Raw genomic sequence first — 21,187 nt, forward strand, 5'->3', positions numbered from 1 at the left:
ATTTCTTCATTAGAGAAAAGAAAATTTAGCCTATTCTCAGTATGAGTGTGGAAAAAGACCATTTCAATACTTCATTATGGAGTAGTTGGATCTGTGCTTCTTGATCTCAGAATGAGTATGAGGACTTGTTGCCACATTGAATGAAAGAGCCATTTTCTTTTGACACCTTCATTTCTTTTCTCATGGGAATCAACTTTTGAGTGAGAGTTCTCTAAAGGAGAACATTTCTTTGAAGGAGAAACAATTGCCACTCTAGAAAGAGGTTTACTCTATGAGTCAAAGATTTGTAATGTACTCTTTATGTTGCTGATATCAATAAAGCGACCTATCCATTGGAGTAAGGCTCAGAGACATAGCCTAGGAGGGGTGAACTCCATTATCACATGGTTGTTCCCTTCTTCATTTTTACCATGTTTTATTGCATATGATTGTGTTTCATCTTTAAGTTCATTTAAAAACAACTATTCAAAATTGAACAAGTTACAAATTAAGTTAGCTTTTGAAGACCAAAAATTTATCACAACTCGCAACGTGTCAGGGGACGATCGATTTTCACATCACTAGTATCATAGTAGGTTTTGACTAGATTGAGCATGGGTGAAATTTTGCAGCATGCTAGGCTTCTAGATTGGGAGGAATTATTCTCTCCAAGTGGAGAACATGGAACTAAGAAGATTTCTCAAAGCAACAGAGGGTGAGAAGAAGGAGTTGTGCTTACTTTTTTAGAATGTCATTGAAGAGAACACTGGGGAATGTTCAGCTACCGAAGCTTCCCCCAATATTCAACAAATTTGTGGTCATGGAATGACTGAGGATTGTACCATTTTCCAGTTGAAGAACATTGCTTATATGTTAAATCACGAGAGTGGTTTTCTTGAATCTTCATCTATCACTTCATCTACAAAAGAGAAGAAGGAGGAGATGGCTAAGATTTAGGAAGAGGACAAAGAGTCACAAGCAGAAAAGGAGCTAAAATATACTTCATGTTCAAATAATCTCTTAACAATGATAATGCTTCTTTTGCATCATTTGAGAAACATACCAAGGGTAGTGGTATGAAATTTCTGACCAAAATAGGATATAATGGTAAGGGTCTTGGAATCCATAGTCACAGAATCATTAATCCTATTGACGTGAGACCACAACCTCGACATGAAAGATTGGGATATGTATAGGAAGAAGTTGGAGAATGCTCCAAAATTGCAAAGTCTAGGAATTCTTCAAGTGTGAAATTCGTGAAGAAAGAAATCCTAAAAGTTGAAGGAGTATCATATCATGATGATGATGTTGATGGAAAAACATTTCCAAAGAGAGATGAGCGATTCAATGGAAGAACTAAGTCAAGTTATTCTCATCAATCAATTTCTCCTCGCTAGACTCATAATCCAATGGACAATCATAAAAGGTATAAACGTCCTAATTATTCAAAAGCATTCTATGACTATGAACAATATGATGATTTGAATAAAATGTTGTGGAATGCGTTTCCTTGCACTTTTTTTCATGCACTTAACCATTGTGTAGCCAAGTGCCAAAAATGGAAAGCTTTGTCAATAAAATGAATATGTCGATTGGAAGTAAGACTGGGAAGGAAAATCCTCTTCCAAGTTCAAAGACATTTTTGCCAAGAAATGCTCATAAAAACTTTTGTACTCATTGTAATATAAGTGGGCATTGGATCGAGAAATGTTGGAAGCTGCATCCACATCTTCATCAAAATAAGGAAAAAAAGGTCATGAAATCACCTGAGAAAGAGAAGGCAGAAGAACAAGTGAGGCACACCATACCCATCTATGAAGCAACTCTATAAGAAAGTGAGATGCAAAAAGAAAGCACCCTATATTGGTTGGGTAAGAAATGGTTGGACTATTTGTCTATTTAAATATTGCATTTCTTTTGTATTCCAAATGTTGCATATCCCCATAGTTGGGTATTTTGCAAAAGTGATGTTGTGAATAAATCACTTATATGAAACAATGTTTTCTTTAGCATTTGATGTTATTTTGACTCGTTGATGGGTCAATTTGTATGGGAATTTGAGCGTTGAATTTATTACATATTGTAAAAAGATGCATATCCTTCGTGGATATTGTGATAAGCATCCTAAACTTTAGGATCAACATTTTCATTACATCCAGTATGCTACAATCATACCAAGCACTCATCTATGCAATTATTTCCATTTGAAGTTTGTTTGGCTTATTTTCCAAAGTCTCCTTTGTATTTTATCTTTGGTAAAGATATTGCAGTAGATGGATATAATTATGTGAAAAAATCCAAGCATTTCATTCAGCAAATGTTGCTAGTGCATCAAGGATGACAAGAGAAGCTTGATAAAATCAAAGCCAAGTACAAAGAAAGGCATGAAAAGCATCGAATTGATCATGATTTCCATGTGGGAGATCAAGTTTAGTTGTATATCAGCAAGGAAAGGCTTCAAGATGAATATTGTATGAGACTCCAATGTCTGATGATCATGAAGAGAATGTTGAGACTCCATCTATTTAAGATTGTACTCATGTATTTAGATGAGTTGTAGGAAGACTCAATTCTTGACAGGAGAATCAGGACTTCATGAAGAGACAATATGGAGTATCTTTGAGTGGGGTTCAAAGGTACCAATCCAAGTAAATCAATGTGGATTGAGATCGGTAAAGTGAGGAAGTTGTACACTCATTTATTTGCTGAGTAAAAACATACTTTTGGAAGTCCAAAATCTCCCAGTGGGGAGGAATGATCTAGGGGATCAAAATATGCTCAAAAATAAAAGTGCTTGGAATCGCTCAAAACTAGTGCCAAATCGTAGATATCATCTTTCTGATTCCAACAATTATTGAATCGCCTTAATCCAACACCGTATGTTAACTTTATTGCGTTCTAAAGTTTTTGAAAAACAACTAAAAATTCAACTTGCAAGGTTGACTGGGTTGCTGACTGGGCAGGCCATATAGTGATGTCATGTTGATGTCAGTATACTAACTAGGAGGTATGAATGATAATGAACCAATCACATGCTGACATGTGGCAGGTCATAGAAGTAGTGTTGGTGCATTTTTATTAGTTGCTTGGTTTGAAGTGGCACAATCAAGAGGCACCATGTGGCTCTCAGGAACTGTGCCAAAATTTTTATGAGTCGACTAATTGAACTCACCAGGATCAAACCCATGACCTATCCATTACAAAACAATTGTCAAACTAATAGACAAAACAAGGTTCTTGTTATAACTATATGGAAAATTTATATTTAAATTAAATGGGTTTTAGCATTGGCAGAGGGGGAACGACACATGGCCCCATCCCTTGGATTAATCAGGCATCTAACCATTGGTAGGTGTGAAGGAGGGGGAGCTAGGTGGTAAGCCCTAGCCCTGGTCACATTTAAGACACATGACCACAGGGATGGCTGAGGCGGAGGGGTCGAGCGGTTAGCCTTAGCCCTGGGTCCTATGATGAACCCATGTGAGCGATAGCGAGGGTGTTGGAGACTAAGGGGTAGGCGTGTGGCCTAGCCCCTGGCCATATAGTACCACATGACCGAGAGTTGGGCTTAAGAATTGACGCTTAAGGCCTCCTTCGCACAATTAATGAGGTGACAAAATGCACTATTTTTAGCGGGATTTTAACTGCTCCCTCGCCAATTTGTCACTTGGTGGTCTACCAAAAGGCGGGATTTATTGCCTGATTAGTTATTTTTTTCCAATTTGCAAGACAAATAGCATAGAAATTTTCCAGGATGCCTAACTTGGTCATTTTTCAGTCCTTTTGAGATCAAGAATAGCCCACACAGGGGTTTTTGGGTGTTCTAGACACAATGGAACCATTATTTTTATGATTTGAGCATTGTATGTTGGAAAATTTGCAGAGTCAAATCCTTTTGTTTTGTAGACAGAGACTATTTTTAGGGCATATGGAGACCTTTTCTTAGCATGGAAAGAGCCTAAACAGGGGTATTCAAGCCTTTTTGATGCATCTACAACATCTATTTCTTCATTAGAGTAGCCATTTTTAGTCTATTCTCAATATGATTGTGGGAAAATACCATTTCAATACTTCATTATGAAGCAGTTGGATTTTTGTTTCTTGATCTCAGAATGAGTACAAGGACCTATTGCCACATTTAGTGAGAGAGTCCTTTTCTTTTGACACCATCATTTCTTTATGAAAGGGAGTTGACTTGTCAGTGAGAGTTCTTTGAAGGAGAACCTTTCATTAAAGGAGAAACAAGTGCCACTCTAGAAGGAGGTTTTCCCTATGAGTCAAAGATTTGTAATGTACACTTTTTATTGCTGAGATCAATAAAGCAACCTAGCCATTGAAGAAGGGACTTGAGACATATCCTATGAGGGGTGAACTCCATTATCACATAGTTTTTCTCTTCTTTATTTTTACCATGTTTTATTGCATATGATTTTTTTTGAACTTTAAGTTCATTTAAAAATAACTATTCATAGTTGAACAAGTTACGAGCTAAGTCATCTTTTGAAGACCCAAACTTTATCACAAATTTCATAGTGTCATAGGACAATTGATTTTCAGATCACAATGGATTCTCTAATGAAGAAATTGATGTTGTAGATGAATCCAGAAGGCTTGAAAACCCATATCTAGGTTCTTTCCATGCTCAAAAAGGTCTCCACATGGACTCAAAACAATATATGTCTGCAACACAAAAGGAGTTTCACATACAGTTTCAGATTGAGGCAATTCAAGCATTGTTAGAATCAGAATTACGAGATCCACAATTTGGAACTAGTTTCAGGTGATTCCGAACACTTTGATTTTTGAGCATATTTTGACCACATGGATCATTCCTCCCCACTAGGAACTTTTGGACCTCCAAAAGTATGTTTTTACTCAGCAAATAAGTGAGAGTACAACTTCCTCACTTTCCCGATCTCAATCCACCTTGCTTTACTTGGATTGGCACCTTTGAACCCCACTCAAAGATACTCCACATTGTCTCTTTGTGAAGTCCTGATTCTCTTATCAAAAATTAAGTCTTCCTGCAACTTATCTAAATATTCAGGAGTAAAATATTCAATAGATGGAATCTAAACATTCTCTTCATGATCATCAGTCATTAGAGGCTCATACAATCTTCACCATGAAGTCTTTCCTTGTTGATATACAACCAAACTTGATGTCCCATTTGGAAATCGTGATCAACTCGATGCTTGTCATGTCTTACTTTATACTTGGATTTTATTTTCTCAAGATGCTCTTGTCCTCCTTGATGCATTAGCTACATTTTTTCAATGAAATGCTTTCCTTTTTCCACATCATTATGTCCATGTATTGTAATATCTTTACCAGAGATAAAATACACAGGAGACTTTGGCAAATAACCCAAACAAACTTCAAATGGAAATACTTGCATAGATGAGTGCTTGGCATGATTGTAGGATACTAGATATAATGCAGATGCTCATCCCAAAGTTTAATATTCTTACTACAATATCCACGAGGGAGATGCATCTTTTTACAACATGTAATAAATTTGACGCTCACATTCCCATACAAATTGGACCACCAACAAATAAAAATAACATCAAATGCCAAAGAAAACATTGTTGCATATAAGTTATTTATGCACAACATTAATTTTACAAAATGCACAACGGTGGGGATATGCAACATGTGTAATAAAAGAGAAATGCAGTATTTAACTAGACAAATAGCCCAACCATTTCTTACCCAACCAGGCTAGGGAGCTTTCTTTCTGCATTGCTCTTTCTTATGGAGTTATTTCAGGGATAGTTATGGTGTTCCTTGCATGTTATTCTACCTCCTTGCAAGAAGTACCAATTTTTTTTTAGAATTTCTTGGCAAAAATGTCTTTAAACTTGGCAGAGGATTTTCCTTCCTGGTCTCACTTCTAATCAACATATTCATTTTCTTGACTAATGCTTTCCCTTTTTGGCACATGGCTACACAATTGTTAGGTGCATGAAAAAATGTGCAAGGAAACAAATTCCACAACATTTTATTCAAATCATCATGTTGTTCATAGTCATAGAAAGCCTTTGAATAATCATGACATTTATACCTTTTATGATTGTCCTTTGGATTATGAGTTTGGCAAGGAGAACTTGATTGACAAGCAGAACTTGACTTAGTTCTTCCTTTGAAGCACTCATCTCTCTTTGGATATGTTTTTCCATCAACGTCATCATCATGATATGACACTCCTTCAACTTGCAGAATTTTTTTCTTCACGAACTTCAAACTTGAAGAATTCCTAGAATTTTCAATTTTGGAGAATTATCCAACTTCTTCTTTTACATATCCCAATCCTTCATGTCAAGGTTGTGGTCTCATCTCAATAGGATTAATGATTCCATGACTATGGATTCCAATATCATTACCATTGTATCCCATTTTGGTCCACAATTTCATACCAATACCCATGATATGTTTCTCAAATGATGCAAATGAAGCATTATCATTGTTAAGAGAATGGTTTGAACATGATGTATATTTTATCTCCTTATCTTCTTGTGAGTCTTGGTCCTCTTCCTAAAGATTAGCCATCTCATCCTTCTTCTATGAAGATTAGAGAAAACCACTCTTTTAATTTAACATCTAAGTAATGTTATTCAACTAACCAAGGGTACAATAATCATTCAATCAATGACCACAAATTTGTCAAATCTTCGGGTAAGCTTCGGTAGCTAAACATTCCCCACTTTTCTCTTCAATGACATTCTGCAACATTAGGCGTAACTTCTTCTTCTCATCTTCTGTTGCTTCAAGCAATCTTCTTAGTTTCATGTTCTCCACTTGGAGAGAAGAATTCCTCTCTTCCAGTTCTAAGAACCTTGCATGCTACAAATTGTCACCCATGCTTGCAATATGGTCAGAAATTTCTCTGTTACTACTAATCTACTACTAATCTACCCCTCCCATTAGGAACTTTTGGACATCCAAAAGTCTGTTTTTCCTCGGAGAACAAGTGAGAGTACAATTTCCTCAATTTCTCGATCTTAATCCACCTTGATTTACTTGGATTGGTACCTTTGATACCCACTTGAAGATACTCGACATTGTCTCTGCATGAAGTCCTAATTCTCCTATCAAGAATTGAATTTTTTGACACTTTTCAAGTTGTGATAAATTTTGGGTCGTCAAAATATAATTTAGTTTGTAACTTGCTCAACTATGAATAATTATTTTTAAATGAACTTAAATATGAAACAAAATCATATGCAATACAACATGGTACAAATGAAGAAGAGAACAACCATGTGATGACAGATTTCACCCCTTTTGAGCTATCTCTTCAGGCCCTTCTCCAATGGCTAGGTCACTTTATGATTTGTTTTTTTATGATTAGTTTTGTTGTGCTAATAACAATTAGAATTTTCTAAACATATGCTTACTTATTGCTTCTTGTACTGAGGTTTCATTAGCTATTTGTGTATGCAATCAGGTAAATTTCCTTAAGTTTAAAATGACATTCATGAGAAAAATAACTTCAAAAAACCAATACTGAAAAAAAGACATTCAAAGTACAACAAACCATGAAAAAGACACGTTAACACAATGTTTTGATGAAGGAGTTCAACCCTCCTGGGCTATATCTCCTTGGTCCAGCTTCCATGGCTTGGGCATCTATATTATCTCAATGTGAAAAAATGTTGTTTTACAAAGCTCTATGGCTCTTGATACCTACACCAATTTGTTCAAAATGTCCAAATTATCCAAGAACACCTCTTTCTGAGCTCAATTTGGTTGAAAAATGACTTCTCTATGACTCAGACAGTGTTTTCCTATAATTTCTCCTCTAATTCTAGAATATCTCCAATTAGCCCCGCTAAATCTATAGGTAGGCCTGAATTTGGGGGCACCGCCAAAACCTCCACCAAATTCAACTCGAAGTTAATTAAGGTTAACTGCACTTAATTAATTTTTGATCCTGGATTAGCGCAAACTGAAACCTTAACTTCCAGCAGTTTTGGTGGGCTTGTCACATGCGATGGTTAACATTGCATTAACCATTGGAGCTGGAACCATTGGAGTACTAACCATTAGGGGTTATGGTATTGTGTTCACATGTGGAGCATATAATTGTCGCGGAGATGGTGTGGATAGCTGCTGATAAACCGCAAGGGTTTGCAATGTTGCGTTCACATGCGGAAACAACAAACCATTGTAGAGTGGTGTGGTTAACTGATTGTCAAGTTAACTGTAGTCGTTTTTGGTTAAAATATTTGCATTCACATGAGGGAGAGTTGGCCTACCAGCTGGCGCTCCCCTAACCACCAACCCATAACCTTTGAACTTCAAATGTAAATAGGGATGTTACATGGTAAGAACAATTTGGTAGAGTAGGCAGTTAAGGCGCATGGTTTGTGTGCAGTAGGTCGTGGGTTCGACCCCGACTTCCACCAAATTTTTGGTGAAGTGAACTCTTTTTAGGATGTTGGAAGGTGCCACGTGGCGACCTCCAGGCTTGCCACATGGCATTCTTCCATTGGTCCAAAATAAACCAATAATAATGCGCCAACACACCACCCGTACAACTCAATCAAATGATGCCACTTGTCCACCTGTGATTCTTCGTTGAACAATGTTGACCATGCCTAGTGACCTACCACTTGAGCAGTACAGACGTTGATTGTGCAGTGACTGGGCAATTTTTTTGCAAATTTCACCTGTTTACCAAAGCAATCAGAACACAATAAATTTCTCATATGAACTTGGTTTTCAATGAAATGAGTTGCGTTAGGATCATTTTTCCAAGATGGATGCGGTGATTTAGGTTTTGAGCCATTCTGAGAAATTTGATTTTTGAGCTATATATTGAGCACCTGATCATTCCTCCCCACTAGAAGCCTTTTGGACCCCAAAAGACACTATCAATTGTTCAGCAGGTGAGGGTACAACTCCCTCACCTTCTCGGTTTATAACCATTTGGCTTGAGAAGGATTTTGTCCCTTGAGTCCCACTCTAAGGTATTTGACATCCTCTCTCTTTGAAGTCCTGGTTCTTTTGTCAAGTATGAGATCTTGCTGAAGTTCATAAAGATATTCTGGCAAGAAATCATCTATTGATGGCAATTGAACATGCTCTCCTTGATCATCAATCAAAGGAGGCTCAAACAATATCAAATTCGCAACATTAACAACAGAGTATATTTGCATATAAGGAGGCAAATCAAGCTTAAATGCATTGTTACCAATCTTTTCCAGAATTTTAAAAGGACCATAATGGATTGGCTTAAGCTTTTTACCTTCCCCTTGAACTCGCTCTTTGCTAATATATAACCAAACTTCATCACAAACTTGAAATTTGTGATCAACCCGGTGTCTGTCATGCCTTGCCTTGTAGCTTCTTTGACTTTTCTCACGCTGTTCTTGCACTGTATGATGTATCAACTCAATTTTCTCTATGAACTTCCTTGCCTTATCGATGTCACTATGACCATCGATGGCAACATCTTTCTCAAAGATGAAGTCTATTGGCGTTCTTGGCAAGTACCCATAACATGCCTCAAATGGCAATGTATTTGTGGAAGAATGCTTTTCCCTGTTGTATGCATGTTGTATGTAATGCAACTCTTCATCCCACAACTTGGGATGTTTGCTGAAATATCCTCTAAGAAGATGAATAACGGTTCTATTGACCACCTCGGTTTGTCCATCTATCTGTGGATGAAAGGTTGTACTCTTCTTCAACTTTGTGTCCATCATGTCCCACAAATTTGAAAAAAAATTCCCAACAAATCGAGAATCTTGATCACTTACAATAGAAGTAGGAAGATCAAAATGAACCCAAATGTTTTGTAAGAAAAGATGAGTTGTTTGTTCAGTTGTAATATGCTTTTTACATGGTGTTAGTATGCACATTTTTTTGAACCTGTCTACAACTACATACAAGTAATTTCCATGCTCTCCATAATAGACATGCAATACATGCCAATGTTCGGAAGTGGAACATCCTGTTGCAATTGAATCTCATGTTGAATTCACCTCTTGGGAGGTAACCCCTTTGGTTCTTGAAACATCTCACCATGCTTTCTTACCACATCAAACAAATCAGATTTCAATTTATCATCACAACCTTTAAAATATTCATAATCAATATCATTCTTTTTCTTGAACATGAGAAGCGCAAAATTATTACTTGCATTTACTAGTCTCTTCATCTAGCTTGCATTAACCAAAGAAATGTTCATCTTTTTGCGATGGGCTCTCACTATGTACTCCACCCCATTCTTGAGAAATATGTATTTGTTTTCATGGTGATAAAATACTGCTTTTCTATCATACAAATAAGGACTACTCAAAATGATTCCTGAGATGTCAAGTGGAACTACATCTAACTCAACCTCATCAATGAACTTTTTAGTAATTGCGAACTTGAATAAACACGTCCTTGTAACCTGTAAGTTTGCATTGTTAACTATCCAAACCAATGGATATGGCTTATGATGAGGTACAATTTCAAGGTTTAGATTTTTAACCAAGACTTCTGAAATAAATTTTGATTGTGACCCACTATCAAATAATGCATCAATATTTGTATGATTTGAAATCACTCTTACATGAAACAACTCTATTCTTGACTCTTCATTTGGAGTGTTGTTTTGACTATGTGATGAACTAGTGATTGAAACAATTTATTTTCCTTTTGTAACCATGGCTAAAATCTGAACCAAGGTCATGTTGTGTGGTAGCGGTCATAATTTGTTTTCCCTTATTGTTTTGTTTCTTATGCCTTAATTCAGGATGAAATTTCCAGCAGTGGGCTTCATCGTGCCCCTGTTTGGAACAATGTTTGCATGTGATTTTCTCCCCTTCTTTCTTCACACTTTCATTTTTCTTTCCCTTCCATTTTCCACCCTTTTCTTTCTCCTTATCCTTGAATGGATTCCTCTTACTACCCTCTTCTTGAATGTTCTTTCCTCTAGATTCAAGGTGCGCGGCTTGCACACATACCTCATCTAAGTTATTTGGATTGAACATAAGAATAGTATGTTTCAAATAAAAATTTAAACCCCCAATATATTTCAGTAGTGTATCTTAGGAATTCAAATTCTCTCCTAATAACAAAGACCTTTTCCTAAACTCTTGTGTATAATCTTGGACTATTTGGCCTTTAAGCTACCTAAAATTCTGCCAACTCATAATGGATTTTTGCATATAGGCTAAAGGATAAAACTATCTTTTAATTGCAGAAACAACTTCAACCCAAGTAATGGATATCTTACCATGGATTCTCATTTCCTCTTGAGTATTTTCTTCCCACCAAACTAATGCAGCTCCTTCTAGCCTCAATGGAGCCAACTGGATCTTTATGTCGTCTTCTTAAAGGTTCTAAATTCTGCAGTATACCTCCAATTGTTGAATCCAATTTTCCAACTTTTCTACATTCACCTCTCTATTTTACATGAGAAGTTCAAATTTTATGTCCAATTTAAGTAATGGATTCTTTGCTTTTGGGGTTTTTGAATGAGTATGGGCAGTTTCAGTGGTGGTAGTGGAAGATGATGTTGTGTGAGATGATGAAGATGATGAGGATGGTGGAGATGGAGGTGGATTTCCACCATTCCCTTTGGAATCATTCTTCTCATATTTTTTTTCCTATGAGCTTCCTTCTCTATGTGGAGGTTTATAACTCTATCCAACCATTCTAGTGTTCCTCTCTTAATAGAGGACTTTAACCATTTTAGTTAAAGTGAAAAAAACTTTCTTGCATTCCTCCTCTTCTGAAGAGGGACCTTTAGGTTCTCTTTCTCCATACATAATGGCTATGGATTTAGGCTCAGAAATTGGTACTGCTTGTACCTCTTCAATCTCAGTTGAAGGAAAAACTTGTGGAGTTTAAAGTGCAACTAGAATTGGAACTTTGGGTGGTGGATATTGTGGCCTTGTGACTCTCCTTCTTCTAGGCATTACCTCAGGAGTTTCTACCTATAGCTTCCCTTCTCCTTTCTGCAACTTTAACCTTGTAAGCATCACAATTTTGCAACCACTAGAAACCTAATTGCACAAACTCAAGCAATAAAGCAATCAAGAAATTCAACCTTTTCTCTGATACCAACTTGATATGTTTTTGTATGACTAGTTTTGTTGTGCTAATAACAATTACAAATTTCTAAACATATGCTTGCTTATTTCTTCTTGTACTAAGGTTTCATTAGCTGTTTGTGTATGCAATCAGGTAAATTTCCTTAAGTTTAAAATGACATTCATGAGAAAAATAGCTTCAAAAAAAAATACTGAACAACAGACATTCAAAGTACAACAAACAATCAAAGATACACTTTAACACAATGTTTTGATGAAGGAGTTCACCCCTCCTGGGCTACATCTCCTTGGTCCAACTTCCATGGCTTGGGCCTCTGTATTAGCTCAATGTGGAAAAATGTTGTTTTACAAAGCTCTATGACTCCTGATACCTACACTAATGTGTTCAGAATGTCCAAATTAACCTAGAACACCTCTTTTTGAGCTCAATTTGGTCGAAAATTGACTTCTCTATGACTCGGACAATCTTTTTCTACAATTTCTCCTCTAATTCTAGAATATCTCCAGTTATCCTCACTAAATTTGGAGGCAAGCCTGAATTTGGGGGCACCGCCAAAACCTTTTCTAGATTAAACTCGGAGTTAATTAACGTTAACTACACTTAATTAATTTTTAATCCCAAATTAGCACAAACTGAAACCTTAACTTCCAGCAATTTTTTTGGGGTTGTCATATGCGATGGTTAACATCACATTAAGTGTTGGAGCTAGAACCGTCGGAGTGTTGATCGTTAGGGGTTATGGTATCGTGTTCACATGCATAGCATTAAACCATCGTGGAGTTGGTGTGGATAGCCGTCGGATAAACACAAGGGCTTGCAATGTTGCGTTCACATGCAGAAACAACAAACTATCGCAGAGTGGTGTGGTTAACTAACCACCAGGTTAACTGTAGTTGTTTGTGGTTAACGTATTTGCGTTCACATGAGGGAAGGCTAGCCTACAGGTTGGCCCTCCCTTAACCGCCAACCCATAACCGTTGAATTTCAAATGTAAACGGATATGTTACATGATAAGAACCATCCGGTAGAGCAGGCGGTTAAGGTGTATGGTTTGTGTACAGGAGGCCGTGGGTTCGATCCTGACTTCCACCAAATTTTTGTTGAAGTGAGCTATGTTTAGGCTGTTGGGAGGTGCCACGTGGCAGCATCTGGGCTTGCCATGTGGAATTCTTCCATTGTTAAAAAATAAACCAATAAGAATGCGCCAACACACCACCTGTACATCCTTATAAAACGATGACACTTTTCCACCTGTGATTCACCGTTGACCATCGTTGGCCATGCCTAGTCACCTGTCACGTCAGCAGTATGGATTGCTGACTGTGTAGTGACTGGGCTTTTTTTTTGCAAATTTTGCCTGTTTAGCAAAGGGATCGGACACAATAACTTTCTCATGCGAACTCAATTTTCGATGAAAAGAGTTGTGTTAGGATCGTTTTTCCAAGACATACACGGTCATTTAGGTTTTGATTCATTATGAGAACTTTTATTTTTTAGCTAAACACTGAGCACCTGGTCACTTTATTGATCTTAGCAACAAAAATAATACATTACAAATATTTGACTCATAGAGAAAACCTACTTATAGAGTGGCACTTGTTTCTACTTCAAAGAAACATTCTCCTTTAGAGAACCCTTAGTCACAAGTTGATTCCCTTTAGCAAAGAAATGATGGTGTCAAAAGAAAAAGACTTTGTCACTGAATGTGGCAACAGGTCCTCGTACTCATTCTGAGATCAAGAAGTACAAATCCAAATGCTTCATAATGAAGTATTGAAATGGTAGTTCCCCACAATAATACTGAGAATAGACTGAAAATGGCTTCTCTAATGAAGAAAGAGATGTTGCAAATGCATTCGGAAGGCTTGAAAACCCTTGTCGAGGCACTTTCCATGCTCAACAAGGTCTCCTTATGACCTTAAATAAATCTCTGTCTGCAACACAAAATGACTTGACTATGGAAATTGTCCAACTTACAATTCTCAAATCACAAAAATAATGTTGCCATTGTATCCAGAACACCTAAAAACCCCTGTGTAGGCTCTTCTTGGGCTCAAAAAGACTAAAAAGTGGTCAATTTAAGCATCCTGGAACATTTCCCTATTAAAGTCCTGAAAAATGACAAAAAGTGCTAACCAAGCAAAGAACTCGTCCTTTTTGGCAAACCGCCAAGCGATAATTGGGTTCAGGAGTGGTAGAAATTCCACTGAAAATGGTGCGTATTGTCACCTCATTAATCTCGACTATGAGGCCTTAAGCGTTGATTCTTAAGCCATTCTCTTGGTCGTGTGGTGCCATGTGGCCAGTGGCTGGGCCACACGCCTGCCCCTCAAGCTCTGGCTCCCCCACTATCAATCACATGGGTTCATCATAGCACCCAGGGTCAGGGCTTAACGCCCGACCCTTGTACCTTCCTACCCACTAACAGTTACACGTCCGTTTTGTGTGCATTAATGTGACCTGGGGGTTGCGCTAACTGCCCGCCCCCACCTCATTGGCGTTATGTTCATGTGGCACCATGAATCGAGGGGTTGGGGCCATGTTCCCCACCCCCTCTACTAATGTTGAAACCCATATAATTAGAATATAATTTTTTCATATAGTTATAATGAGAACCTTGTTTGGTCTGTTGGTTTGATGATCAATTTGTAACTGATAGGTCATGGGTTTGATCCCAACGGGGTTGGCTGGTTGACCCATAAAAATTTTAGCATATTTCTCGAGGGCCACATGGCACCCTCCCATTGGGCCATGTGGTGCCTCTTGATTGGGCCACCTCAAACCAAGCAACCAATAAAAATGCGCCAACATCGCTTGTACGACCTGCCACATGTCATCACATGATTGGTCCAACGTCACCTATACCAGTTAGCCAACATGTTGATGTCATCATGAAGTCACTATACTGCATGTCCATTCAACAGCCTAGTTAACCATGCAAATTGACTTTTTAGTTATCTACCAAAAACTTCAGAATGCGATAAATTTCACAGATGATGTCAGATTAAAATGATTCAAGCATCGTTAGAATCATAACGATGAGATCTACGATTTGGAACCAGTTTTAGGTGATTCTAAACTCTTTGAGTTTTGAGCATATATTGATCCCCTAGATCAAGAACATAGGCCAAAAGAAAGGGAAATCAAGTGGATCAAGGTAGAAGGAGAACCAAGAAGCTTCTAAGGAGGGGAAAAATAAGTGTAAAGGGGAGAAAGATAAAAATATGGTAGCTACAATACACTAGTGCAACGATACAACAACCACTGTAACCACCGTAGCATTGATGGCCATACATAGGAGAATTTCTCAAAGTTTCATCTAGAGCCTAACTTGAAGAACAAGAATAAATATAATAAGAAGAAGAATCTCATGGATATTGATTTGGGAAACTAGGTTAAAAGCATCTCTGAAATGTATGAGAAGATTATATGTGTGTCAATGCATAAGGAGGTGAATCTGAGTAGCCTTCAACAACAGGAAGAGAATGAAAAGACCAGGCTCTTCCATATAAATATACAGGCTAAGAAGACCAATATTAATGTTTTATTTTTACTCAAGATCATAGCAAAATAACATTGCAACAAATATGGTCAACAATTGGGATTATAAGCTCATGATCATCCAAGTCCATATCCATTGGGATGGGTAAATAAATATGTAGAGGTAAAGGTAATAAAAAAATTCAAAATTATATTTGTTATCAATGTTGATGTTATTGATGAAATAGAACTAGATGTAGTTCTCCTTGATGTATGTGGAGTGGTGATTGGAAGTACCTATAAGTACAGGCAGGATGCAATCTTCATGTAGAGAGCCAACTAGTACAGTTTCATCAAATATGAAAAATACCTCACTATCAACACATACAAGGGAAAGTCCAAAATTTCATTGGTAAGTTCCAACCAAGCCAAGGAATTAATCAATTCAAGCAACTAATATGTTTTATTATTTTTAAGATAAAATTAATGTGTAGAATAACTAGTAAGAGAAAAGGAATCCTTGGAGAGGTGTGCTAAGAAACACAAACAAAAACTAGAAGAGTTGCTACATGCATACATGGATATGTTCTAAGAGCCTAAACGATTACCACCCAAGAGGGAAGTGGAGCACAAGATCCAACTATTTCTAGACTCCCTATTTCCAGGCAATGGGTTATACAAGCAGTTTGTTATAAAAGCAAGTGAGGTGAAGAAATGATTATCAAACATTGGTTTATAAAGGAAGTCTGATTTTACTACGACATACTAGATGTTGATTATAGGAAAACAAGTTCCATACTTCTACCTCCTAGATGTTCTCTTGTGCTACTTATGTCACCTTTGTGTTCCTTCAAGAAAGCATGCCAAATTTATTTCGAAGGCACATTACTGTCAAGTGGTAAGGTACTTCAGTATGGAGAACACAACAATAGTACTTCAAAAGTATTTCTATTAGCCAAAGCTTCCATAAGATGTCAGTAAATATATCAGATTGTGCATTATCTATGCCATTACTAAATAACCATCAAGAAGTGGGAGTTGTACACTCCTCCACCTATTCCAGATAAGCATTGGGAGTTATTATCCATGGATTACATGTTAGTTTTTTCCACCAACCAAGATAATTATTGTGTATTTTTGGTTTTCGATAAGTTATCTAAGATAGTCATTTTCACCATGCAAGAAGAATATCACAACTAAATCCAATACAAAAATATTCTTTGAGTGTGTTTGGGTTCATTTTGGGCTACCTTGGGCCATTATTTTATATAGGGATAGCATGTTCCTTAGCACCTTCTAGTCTAGCCTATGGTCTTTGATGGATATCAAGTTAACCAAGTCAACTATATTTCACCCTAAAACCAATGGACGGATAAAAGTAATCAACATAATGATTTTTCATATCTTGCATATGCACAACTCCAAGCATCCACATAGTTCCACATGTCCAACATATTTATAATAGACCCCTCTATAGATCTATAGTCCATTGTATTTTTTGGTTTTACTTAGGGTTCCAACAATTGGTTTTACATGGTGTTAGTATGCACATTTTTTTGAACCTGTCTACAACTACATACAAGTAATTTCCATGCTCTCCATAATAGACATGCAATACATGCCAATGTTCGGAAGTGGAACATCCTGTTGCAATTGAATCTCATGTTGAATTCCCCTCTTGGGAGGTAACCCCTTTGGTTCTTGAAACATCTCACCATGCTTTCTTACCACATCAAACAAATCAGATTTCAATTTATCATCACAACCTTTAAAATATTCATAATCAATATCATTCTTTTTCTTGAACATGAGAAGCGCAAAATTATTACTTGCATTTACTAGTCTCTTCATCTAGCTTGCATTAACCAAAGAAATGTTCATCTTTTTGCGATGGGCTCTCACTATGTACTCCACCCCATTCTTGAGAAATATGTATTTGTTGTCATGGTGATAAAATACTGCTTTTCTATCATACAAATAAGGACTACTCAAAATGATTCCTGAGATGTCAAGTGGAACTACATCTAACTCAACCTCATCAATGAACTTTTTAGTAATTGCGAACTTGAATAAACACGTCCTTGTAACCTGTAAGTTTGCATTGTTAACTATCCAAGCCAATGGATATGGCTTATGATGAGGTACAATTTCAAGGTTTAGATTTTTAACCAAGACTTCTGAAATAAATTTTGATTGTGACCCACTATCAAATAATGCATCAATATTTGTATGATTTGAAATCACTCTTACATGAAACAACTCTATTCTTGACTCTTCATTTGGAGTGTTGTTTTGACTATGTGATGAACTAGTGATTGAAAGACATGCCAAATTTATTTCGAAGGCACATTACTGTCAAGTGGTAAGGTACTTCAGTATGGAGAACACAACAATAGTACTTCAAAAGTATTTCTATTAGCCAAAGCTTCCATAAGATGTCAGTAAATATATCAGATTGTGCATTATCTATGCCATTACTAAATAACCATCAAGAAGTGGGAGTTGTACACTCCTCCACCTATTCCAGATAAGCATTGGGAGTTATTATCCATGGATTACATGTTAGTTTTTTCCACCAACCAAGATAATTATTGTGTATTTTTGGTTTTCGATAAGTTATCTAAGATAGTCATTTTCACCATGCAAGAAGAATATCACAACTAAATCCAATACAAAAATATTCTTTGAGTGTGTTTGGGTTCATTTTGGGCTACCTTGGGCCATTATTTTATATAGGGATAGCATGTTCCTTAGCACCTTCTAGTCTAGCCTATGGTCTTTGATGGATATCAAGTTAACCAAGTCAACTATATTTCACCCTAAAACCAATGGACGGATAAAAGTAATCAACATAATGATTTTGCATATCTTGCATATGCACAACTCCAAGCATCCACATAGTTCCACATGTCCAACATATTTATAATAGACCCCTCTATAGATCTATAGTCCATTGTATTTTTTGGTTTTACTTAGGGTTCCAACAATTGGCCCCCACCAATGTAGCTCTACCTAATGCATATTCACTGATATATTCCTCCTATGATCAAGTTGAGGTATATAGAGAAACCATTTTTTTTTTGAATGGATCCAATACCTCCAACAAAAGATTCATGATGTCCTACAACAATCCAATGCCAAGTTCAAGCAATGACATGACCAACATCGAGTTCCACACAAGTTTCAAGTTGGTGATAAGGTGTTGTTAAATTTACGAAAAGAGTACCTCATAAGGCCCCACAAGAAGCTTATACCACTCTAATATGGGCCTTACATTATCACAAAGGGTGTGGGTGAAAATTGTTTTGAATTGAGTATTCCTTGTTTCCTTGGCTTGCACCCAATATTTAATGTGGAGCTACTTCAACCATATTTTCTGCTTCTATAGGAAACCTTGGAGGCAGCTGAGTGGTTGGCCCTCACATAAAACAATACAAAAATAATTGATTAGCATACATCAGAATGGAACGTGGAAACTAAGATGAACGGTACTTTCCAATAGAACATACAAGTCTACCTATTTGTGAAAGAAATACAACTTCTTCGCTAAGGAAAGTTTCTCAGTAAGAGCCAAATTCATCCAACCTTTCCCCATATTATGAGGGAACATGATGAAATGGATACCGTTTCTTCTTAATGGGGGGATATTCATTAAGGTTGATATTTGGTTTCCACCCACCTCTTCTACTAACTCAACAATTATATATCTTCTTGGCATTTTTCTATGGATTTTTGGGTTCCATACTTCTAGGGCCATTTTGAGACCCTAAACATTGTTTTTTATCCATTCTCAAGGCCAAGGATTTCTATGGCATGCCTTGGCCCCAACCAAAATTTGTATTTCTCAAATAGTTCTTTTCAATAAGCTACTATGTGCTCAAAATGGATATTGTATGCAAAAGTTACACCATTGGGATGTTGACATATCAACTAACCACTTCGTGGCCCACAAACCTTTTTCCACTTTATCTTCTAGGGTTATGGTTTGGGACCTTTATTTTTATTTATTTATGTTAAAATGCCATTCTTTTGGCCTCTTGTAATAGCTTTTACAAATGAGTGTAGCCACCATCTCTCTCTCTCTCTCTATTCAGAGATAAGCTACCACCATTATATCCAATTTGTATTCTATATTATTCTACTATTTTATTCATTAATAGAAGTTGGGTTTTCACTATGTTATTGTGTTATTTTCCATATTTATGTGTGTGTTTTCTATTTCCTTTCCCACTATTCATTGTATTCCTTGTATGACCTAGATCATAAGAATTATAGAAACACTCGTGAAAGAGCATAGCCACCATCTCTCTCCCTTTCTCTCTCTCTTCATAGATTAGATAGTTTTATTCTATAGTATTATACTCTTTTATTCATTAATGTAAGTTGAATTTTCAAGATATTGTTGTTCTCTCTACTATATTTCTTTATGTGTGTGTTCCATTTCCTTTCCTTCCTTTGATTTTGTTCCTTTTAAAACTGAGATCACAAAATTTATAGCATCAAATCCAAGTAAGAAAATTCATGCATGGAATCGAAGTGAATTTTTCAATATGATAGGTGAGGGTGGAACATCTTATATACCATAATTGAGCTAGCACAATGTTATATTTGAAGGAGAAAATGAGAGAATTGTTGATTTTGGAGAGTCTAAGCAAGAAGGATCATAGAATAATCAACAATACACCTTTGTGAGGGTGCCTCTAAGGTAGCTACCCCTTTGGGGATAATAAGAGGATATTGGTTGAAGAAATAAAAAATAATAGAAAGGCATGGAAAGAATAACTTCTTATTAATGAAGTTGAAAAGGCATGATTGAATAATTTGATAAATATACTCATGAAAGATAATTCTTACAAAGTCTTAAAACAAAATAAATAATGGATAATATACATAGTATATATAGACTTACCCTAGAAATCCTTAAGTATGAAGAAAAGTGATTTACAATATAATATATAGGAATTCCATAACCCAATTCAACCCTAACATGTGAAGTAGTAATAGATATAAAATCATGGATTGAAACCACCCAAACCCAAAAAAATATATGTAAAATGGCCTCCACAAAATAAGGATGAAAAAGAGAACCCTTTTTGGTATGGACCTTGACCCATACAAAAATATGTATGAATGCAAAATTTGTACTTACAAAGAATACAGCACATCTAGAAATCTTCTGCCTATTGAATACTTTGTAATGACACTTGAAAATTCTTAAATTAGCTACTTATGATAGGAAAGCCCATTGATTCCCTACGACGAGGAAACTTCTTAGTATTCAGAGACATCATTGATAAATCTACAACACTTTTCAAGGTATCACCTTTCTCCAAAAACATCTTTTTTTAATCATTTATATCTTTAATATAATGGTATTCCACACAATATGCTTTGTATTAGAATGCTAAGTAGGGTTCTTTTCCAAAAAGATTACACTTTTGATGCCACATGTTATCCTTATTTCTCTTTGTAGGAACCCAACATTTGAACATAACCTTTGTAACCATACCACTTCCTTACTCACATGAGTGGCTTCCATGTACTCAACCTTTGTAGTTGAGAGTGGAACTATTTCCTTCCTACTTCTCATCCAACCACTACTCCATCATATAGGTTACAGATATAAACACTTGTAAATCTTCATTGATCAAGATATCTAGCCCAATCATTATTA

Source organism: Pinus tabuliformis, chromosome 5_1 (genome assembly GCF_031772625.1).
Source record: "Pinus tabuliformis cultivar Carrire ecotype Pingquan chromosome 5_1, CPIR1, whole genome shotgun sequence".
Lineage (NCBI taxonomy): Eukaryota > Viridiplantae > Streptophyta > Pinopsida > Pinales > Pinaceae > Pinus > Pinus tabuliformis.